The following is a 9,516-nucleotide window of genomic DNA, read 5'->3' on the forward strand; positions in this document are numbered from 1 at the left end:
CTACACAGCTCTGATCTCAAAGGAGAAACATAGAGCCCCATAGTCGCAGCACAAGATCAAGCACTCAACACCAGTTACCACCAGAAAAATATCCTGAAGCAGCCAGTTGACAGCCAGTTGACAGCCAGGATGTCACACAGAGTAACAGGCTGGACAACTGGATGCAAACCATTTGCCTTAAATGAATACCCCCGAAGGCAAGGTGATCAGCTACATACACTGAGTCATGTGTAAGCAGCTACGGGTATAAGTACTATGTACATGTACCAGGAAAAGTAATGAACATTGATAACATCAACATAGTGTTCGATGTGCCATAGTGTTCGGTTGTACTCTCCAACCAGAAGATAGATGCAATCAGACTTGATATCATTCTACAGAAGAAGTGAGATTGAACCTATCTGCTGATCTGTATGGCCATCCCAAACAATGCGAACATACTGCTGAAAGAGTCAGAGAAACTCAGTAAGTAAAAGCACCTGGAGATCAAGATCAGGATGTGACATGCCAAGAGGAAAGTAGAGCCAGTAATAGTGGGAGCATTAGGAACTGTGAAGAACTGAACATTGAACATCAACATTGAACACCTATTTTCAAAATATTCACAGGCCATCCATCAGTCATAGAGGTGCAGACTACTGTACTCTTGGGCACTGCACACATCCTCAGGAAGATGCTAGTGTGAAATATTGTGATCTCTTGTTGAGATCTGGATTCACCAGAAACCACTACCAACATTCAAGCAAGAGGAAAGAAAAGTTAATATTAATATTAATGTATTTTTCTTTTGCAATCAGTGCCTTTCTCAAACTCAAAGCTGTTTCACGTAGTATCAACAAAAGACCAAAAAAGAATTATACAAACGGCAATGAAAGGTTGGCCCCAATAAGTCCATATCTTTGGATCTGTGCTGTGGGACTGAAAGTGCTTCTGTCCTGGTGCAGTTTGGCTTTCTGCAACACTGCATGTGATGCTCTTATAAAATACCATTAAACATGTCATTACTCATTGCAATCGGAAGCCCTGCTCTTGGAAGTTTAACATTCAATATGAATTCTGTATTTCTGGATTTGGTTTGATCACCATCTTAGAACGGAGATTGATGTTTGATGCTTACTTCTGGGGTTGCTTGGGCTGACTGTAAGACATGTAAGACATGTTTATCGGATGCTGAGGTGTGGCCTGGCATGGCTCATACCATGTGGGCAGACATGGTCATTCCTCACTGTGAGCATGATGCTGACATATTTTTAGCTCTAGCTCAGGCCTTGCTTTATGCACCGCCTAGTCTCCTGCCCCCACTATTGCTCCAATCCCAGTGTTTTCCCTATGCAAAAATCCATCTTTTACTACAGCCACTACTAATGTTATATTCTGGAAAGATATTGGTTAATCATTGCACTTAAAACATCTAGCACAAAAAAAGCACGGGTTAGCACGAGACATGTGTCTGCCTGTCATAATGCTGAGTATTTTCAACAATGTTTTTCCATCAAAGATGGTTTCCTTAGCAACTTGTTACTATGGCAATGGCATCAGCACTGTGTGAGGCCTAATTTTAACATTGTGTATTTTCTGTATATTAGTCTTCCTTAGTTTAAAGCATTTGTGGAATTAAAGCAGTCCTGGGAGGAAAAATAATAATTTTCTGCCTTTTGGTTGTTTTCACGTTTGAAATTTGGTTTTGTTTCCCTAGAGCAATTGAGAGAATCTAGAAAAATTCAAATATTTTTTTAAGGCTTGTTAGCAAGATGTTTATTTTAAATAATTCACAAGTTTAAATTAAAATAATTCACCAGTTTGTTTCCAGTGATCAAAATGTTCTTCTTGTTCTTCTTCAAATAATGTGACATAAAGCAGTGATAATAAACTTTTTATAGGCTTTAACTATTGTGTCTCCGTTTTGGCTCTACTGTGTCATGTGTAAGTGATACATATACTTTAAAAAGTAAATCAGTAACCAAATGAAACAGATCAGAAAAATACAACACAGTGTATGATCCATAGCACTTAACCAATAGTGGTAGATCTGAACACAAAGTGGTCAATTTTCTTTGAGTATGAAATTAATAACAGAAGTTATGGATCACATTATCAAAGAGATCCAACTTTTATTGTGCATTGTTTTGATGGCACACAAGCATATAGTCTGGTTAACAGACTTTCAAAAGTCAGATGAGGTCAGTCTTTATTTTAAAGCTACGCAGGCTGTTTGATTGGGGCAAATCCAGAGTGTAGGAGAGGAGGGAAGTGGGCACAGTGCCAGCAGTTTGCTACTCATTCTTGGAAGCAGGTGCAGTTACAGATAACAGTGAGAAACAATGTGGGGTCAGGAAACTTATGTTTGAGGGTTAATTGAATTATGACCCTGTTGATGACATAAGAGTGACATGAGGACATGGATTAATTGCACTGGATATTTGTTAGCTGATTAGATAGGTTGAGATTCAGGTCAACTAATATGAATGCTTTGTTATGCCTCAATCTGAGAGTTACTAAAGGGCCAGAATGACTCAGCATTTAAAATAATTAAATTCTAAAGCAGATTAATAATTTATTTTGAATATTTCCTACAAAATATGTGCTAAAATGATCTAAAACAGCTCTGACAAGAGGGTCAAATGAGCACAAACATGGTTGTGATTGTGAGATGTTGTGCAATACTGAAGCAGCGTTCTAACAGGAATACAATGGCACTCTCATGAGTGTCTTGCACATAGAGCACTGCCATATTGCCAGGCTCAAAACCAGCTACCATAGCTATCAGCACTTAATAGTCAAGAAGAGTCAGCATCACACTCTCAGTGTACTGCAGTCACTTGCCTCACCTAATCTCTTACCTGATATTCACAAGGTTACAGTTGTCCAGATGTGCCAGGTCTTAAAATAATGCTGTTTCGGGTTACTTAGAGTAATGACTGGCCATATGCTGCCACATTTGTATGCAAGGTATGAGTAATTTTTCACTGGGTTTTTACCTGATCTTTCTAGCTAATTAATGCCTGAATGTTCTGCATAGAATGTTGTGAATGTAGTACTGGGATCAGTTTATATTTATCGTAAAGTCCTTTTAGATAAAGTGGAATGAAGGCATGGCTTTAGAATGCTAGACACAAGATAATGCTACATAATGCTTTAGTAAGTGTAATATATAACAAAGATCAAACCTTAACCTGCCCACCTTTTTCTATTTTTTTGTGTTGCTTTTTTCAAAGCAATTCTTGAAAAACACTTTACTAAGACTAGACTATAGTACAAATCCACAGTTCACTACAGACATTTAAAAATACAAAGCTCATAAAAAAGAACAGCATCAAGTCAAACCAGTAGGTAAAATTAATTAAAGCACTCTATAGTAGTATTCTCCCAGTTTTGGCTTCTTTATTAGTAAAAACTGAGAGTTGCAGGGTTTGTCTTCTTTCATACCTCTGCCTCAGTTAATGTCTTTGGACATAACATTTTTGTCATTGCACTGTCCCATCTAAGACCTCATTTTTACTTCATGTCCAATCTACTCTTTACTGCCTCCCATGCAGTAACAGTCTGAAGACCATCAGGAGCAGGGAATCTTAAAATAATGCTGTTTTGGGTTACTTAGAGTAATGACTGGCCATATGCTGCCACATTTGTATGCAAGGTATGAGTAATTTTTCACTGGTCATTTGTATTTTTGTTAATTGCCCTGTTAATTAACAAGAAACAAAGAAAGAGTATGCATTTATCACTATAACATTTTGCCATCTCTTCAATATTCATACACAGAGCTTTTTGAGCTCTTTCCAGCACTCCAGCTATCTTCAGAGAGTACTAATATTTCAGCATTAGAAAAATATACACATCTCTCCTCATGACTTGTCTAAATGAGAAACAATAATGAATAAATAAATTACAATTATTCATGACTAGGCCAGTAACTGTTATCTGACTATTGATGTCATTACCCTAATTAATTATTTATATGGGAAAAAAATGAGCAATGTTTATATTAATTGATATGAATAGATCCTATTTAACATAGCCTATACAGTTACTTTAATACTAGAGACTTATTTTTATCATTGTCTCATTTCAGAACAAATTGCAATGATAAGCAAACTTTTTGGAAGTATTAGCACCACCTGGTGGTGAAAATCTAAAATTGAAGCATGCCTTTTAACCAGTACATTACATTACATTACTATAGTTAGTACTGAAGTAAATGGATAGCAGAATTTTGTAGTTGTGACCTTGTACTCCAGCACACTTGACTTGAAATGAAATGATAATGATGATGATTAAAATGCAGAATGGTAGCTTTATGCTAATCAGCTACTTTACAGATCAGTGCACACTGAGCAAGGTAAACATTCCCCAGCAAACAGCAACATTCTACGATCGGCTGTTGGCTTCAAATACACAATAAAGAATTTTGTGTTTACTGGCTCCTCTGGCACTGTTACAAACTCTACTTCAACACTGTTAGAAACACCTGGTAGATGATTATAGAGTATTTTTTCCATATGAGTCACTGATCTTGAGCAATCAACAGCATTTTTTACTTAAGATTAAGTTAATTCATTTAATTACTAATGGCTCCTCTGATTTGGGGCTATGCATATAACATATGAACTTCAATCTCACAGCTGTCTTAATTTAAATCCCATGTCCTGGAATATAGAGCCAAAACAATAGAATTTCTGACACTGACCAATTACTTACTATATGGTTCTCACTGGTGTAACACTCCTGTTAAACTGGGTTTATAACTAGCTAATTAGTTAAAATGAAAACACCAGGTTTCATATTTGTAATTACAGAAGAACACCATCTTACATAATACACAATACTAATGTTCTGCTCATGTGTTAAGTGAGATTGACATTATAATGACCATACTACCAATCAAACAACTGTATCATTGAACAGATTGAGGTATAATCCGCATTCTTTGTCTTTAGTGACATGCACTTTAATTCACATTAATGTTAAATACTCTACTGCTATTATATAAAAATGTATATGTGTAGAAAGGCAAATTTATACCAAGTTGGCAATAATAATTTATTTTACACCAATACAATGACCAATTAAATATAGTGAGGTAACACTGCAGAATTATTAGGAATTCAATAAAGGGACAAAACTGACAACATTCATAATACATCCTTTACACCAGTCTAACTAGTATGGCCACAAATTGTAAACATAAACATTGACAATGTTTCTAAAAAATGATTTTTCCATTCACAGTAATATAAACCCCTGTATTTGCATGAGCTTAATATGGCATTAGCATATTACATAAGACTATGGCTTTTAGAAAAGTACACCCCCTAAAATAAACTAATGCTCATCATTCATCTCATATATTCTGCTTATAGAATTTCTCATGTTCATTATTAGATCTGACACAAATTAGACCTGACACAAAAAATAAGGACATTCACAAAACTCACACTGATCTTCTCAAACCTTTTCACTACTGTGAGTGCACAGAAGGCCATGCACAAAAGATAAAAAAGAATAAAAATCCCTTTGTCACTTAGTGATTAAATTAGCTTATTGCCTCGCCATGTCAATAGCAAAAGACATTAAACAGGTACAGATAAACTTTATGACAACTATGGAAATTAGATAATGATTATTATTAAAAATATCATAATTAATAATAATATGATAATAATATTACTGGCCACTCTTTTATATAAGCACCTTTACTAGTTTATTTTTTCTCCTATGCAGTCAAACATCTGCAAACAAATTCAGATGTCAGGGTTTTTACCTGATCTTTCTAGCTAATTAATGCCTGAACGTTCTGCATAGAATGTTGTGAATGTAGTACTGGGATCAGTTTATATATATCTTAAAGTCATTTTAGATAAAGTGGAATGAAGGCATGGCTTTAGAATGCTAGACACAAGATAATGCTACATAATGCTTTAGTAAGTGTAATATATAACAAAGATCAAACCTTAACCTGCCCACCTTTTTCTATTTTTTTTTGTTGCTTTTTTCAAGGCAATTCTTGAAAAACACTTTACTAAGACTAGACTATAGTACAAATCCACAGTTCACTACAGACATTTTAAAATACAAAGCTCATAAAAAAGAACAGCATCAAGTCAAATCAGTAGGTAAAATTAATTAAAGCACTCTTTAGTAGTATTCTCCCTGTTTTGGCTTCTTTATTAGTAAAAACTGAGAGTTGCAGGGTTTGTCTTCTTTCATACCTCTGCCTCAGTTAATGTCTTTGGACATAACATTTTTGTCATTGCACTGTCCCATCTAAGACCTCATTTTTACTTCATGTCCCATCTACTCTTTACTGCCTCCCATGCAGTAACAGTCTGAAGACCATCGGGAGCAGGGAATGGAGGCTGTGTTTTAGCTGGAGTAGGACACGTCTGCTGCAGCCCCATGTCTCAGCTCAAGAATCTGCTGTACAAACCTAGGAGCCCCCTTTCCCTTCTGGACTCTCTGTGGATGTGGGGGGCTGCTCTGTGCTTGGAGACTGAGCCTCTCCTGGTCCATCTGAGAAAAAGAGTGAGGGAGAGCAAGAGAGGTAGAGAGCAAGAGAGAGAGACATGGTTATATTGCTTTTAAAGATTTTTTATGCTTATGTCAAATTAAGATAAATACTGTGGTTTGCTTTAAAAAAGGAACAGAGGTGTTACCTGTGAGGGACAGTTCAGCCAGCTTGAATGACATGTCAGGGGGAACTCCAGCAGGAGAGCCTAGGATATCAGGCAGGGCATTGCGACGACCAGATCGGCCTGATGAGGCAAAATCCAACACTGGCTCCAGTTCTGTCATTTCTACAAGAGACAGAAAAGGACAAAGCCAAGAGGGGTGTAAATACAGAGACTAACATAAATGCATGACTAACATAAATTTAACTAATCATAATGTATATACATGCAGAGATGTACTATCTCTCATAACCACTAGAGAGAGCTGATACACTTACAATGTTATATATCGCCATCACTGCCCCCCCCCCCCCCCCCCCAGAGGACTGCCATAATTACATAAGCATATATGTGTGACCCATCCTGGTATCTCCTGGCCAAAGTACTGTCTTGCTCTTCCATAAATAGGCTAGTGTAACACAACATAGAATTACACAGCCCACCAAAATGCTGCCTTCTTCTCTGCTGCCAAGTAGTCACCATGGCAACAAGAAGGGATCACCTACAGGCTTTCGCTTGGCAATAAGTAGTCTCTTTTCACAAACACAATTGCAGTTTGGCTTAATTTCCTTGTCTTTTTCTGATCTCTTCTGTTCTTTCTGTCTCTTCTGCATACATGTGTGTGTGTGCATGGGTAGAAATTTCTAAAGGTGTCTCTGGAACACAGACTTTGGCAAGCATCATTTCTGCTCAGTCATCACACAGAACTGCCTGACATCCAGGGCTTCCACTGACACTGTATAGGCAAAACTGCAACCAAAGAATTAAAACTAAGACTAAGTTGCAGTCTTTGTGGATTACATCTTTCACAACTTTCACTGCTGCTACCTCTTTCACTATTTGATGTGGGTCCCCATAATTCTCTTTATAATAACAACTGCATCATAGACAATACATTTTCTGTGGAGAGCTTTGTTTGTTTCACTTGTTTGTTTTACTCAGATATGTTCTACTTGACCACAGAACCTGATCACACTTGATTTGCCTTCAAAGCAATCTTAAATCATCATCATCATCATCATCATCATCATCATCATCTCCATCTCCCTTTCTCTCCTGCCTGCAGGCTGCCTTCCTATGATCCAAGAAGCTTTAGAATCCATTTTGTATGAAGCTGGAGGCTTATGGCCTAGAGGAAGCTGTGGAATGAACCACCATAAATAAAGCAATAGACCCATATTCCACTCTACCTTCTTGAATAATAAGGTATGTTAGAAATATGAGATGAAAAGACAATACATCTCAAGGAGAATTAATTAGTGTAAGGTGACTATCAGGAACTTCTCATCCTTATCCTGCCTTAAGTTGTCTTCGTTTTGGATGGATTCTGACAAACAGCAGGCTATTATAACAGTGATTTAACATACTACAAATTTTTGGAAAGAGACAGTTTATAATTCTACCCAATGAACATGAGATTTTGTGGATCATAAATGGATCAGTGCTCCAAAGCACGCAACAAAATCATTATTATGTGTGATGAAATGACAATTTTCTAATATATATTCTAATCTATTAAAATTTAAAATTGGTCATTTTGCTTTGTGCTCTGGAGAATCAGTCACCGAAAAATTTTAAACTATAAAACAGTTTCATAGTTTTCTGTGTACGACTTTAAAAATGCTTTACAGTTTTGGGGGTACTACTATTAACTTTTTATGAAAGCACCATACAATTTTATTTTATCCAGTGTTTACCTATTTGATATGCATCATATATCTGTCATTCCACGAGCTGCAAAAGCTTCACAACATACTAAATGTGTGTACAAAGGAGTGTTCCTTACTCAGATAAACAACCCTTTTGATAGGCACACCCCCACCAAATGGTACGCCATAATCTAAATGTAGCAAATCAGAGACAAATAATAATAATAATAATAATAATAATAATAATAATAATAATAATAATAATAATAATAACATTAAAAGAAAAGGCATACTTCTGAAGATGTGTGGAGTCCAGATGTCCAGGTTTTATAAAAGGGACAAAAATAAGTGAACTACGACTTACATTCCAACAAAGGAGATATGAACTCCAAAAGAGAATTAGAGAGTATGTTCTTCATTGAAGCAAAAAAAAAAAAAGTATTTTCAATGAGCAGGAGTCCATTGCAGAAGGAGGGGAAAAGAAGCAATGCTGATGCTGATGGTCACTGCTGTCAGAATGTGTCCGGAAGGGCTTAGTGAAAGTGTTGCGTAAGATGTAGAGCCCGTGACAGACTCTAGATGACAGAGTAAGCAACACTGAGCACGACAGCCTTCGGGGCCAGATTCTCCAAGTGGTCTGACTGAACCACTCCAGTTTCACGATTATGACATTAAAAACAAAACGCTTCACTATCAAGCTACCTTTGATAATTATCTAGCTATTTCTTGTTAACTGGTTAAGCCTTTAAAAACCGTTATAGTGAAACAAGATAAAAGTGTGGTTCCCAATTAAATACTTCGATTATTTGCTCTTCCAGTCTAATCTACTACATTCAATGACACAAACAGTATTAAATCTACACATAATCTGTAAATCTCTTAATAACTTGAAAGAGAAACGATTTACTACAAAATACCGCCGAAGTGCGGGCATGAAACACACTGTAACCCCGTTGCTAAGTAGCCACATGTATCCGCGAGCAGCGGCGCTGTTTGCTGAGTAATAGATTTATTAGAGCTTTTAGGTCGCGCAGGCCATTCTTATTTGCTTAAAGCCAAATGCTAGTTAGATGTGTTTCATGCAGTTCTGCTAAACAAATAAAATAATTATAATCATCGTAATTAATTGAAAGACGACAGTGGTCAGGTATTGAAGCGTATAATTAGGTTGGGCATTTCGTACGTATCATGTATATAAT

The sequence above is a fragment of the Electrophorus electricus genome, chromosome 10 (genome assembly GCF_013358815.1).
Source record: "Electrophorus electricus isolate fEleEle1 chromosome 10, fEleEle1.pri, whole genome shotgun sequence".
Classification (NCBI taxonomy): Eukaryota; Metazoa; Chordata; class Actinopteri; order Gymnotiformes; family Gymnotidae; genus Electrophorus; species Electrophorus electricus.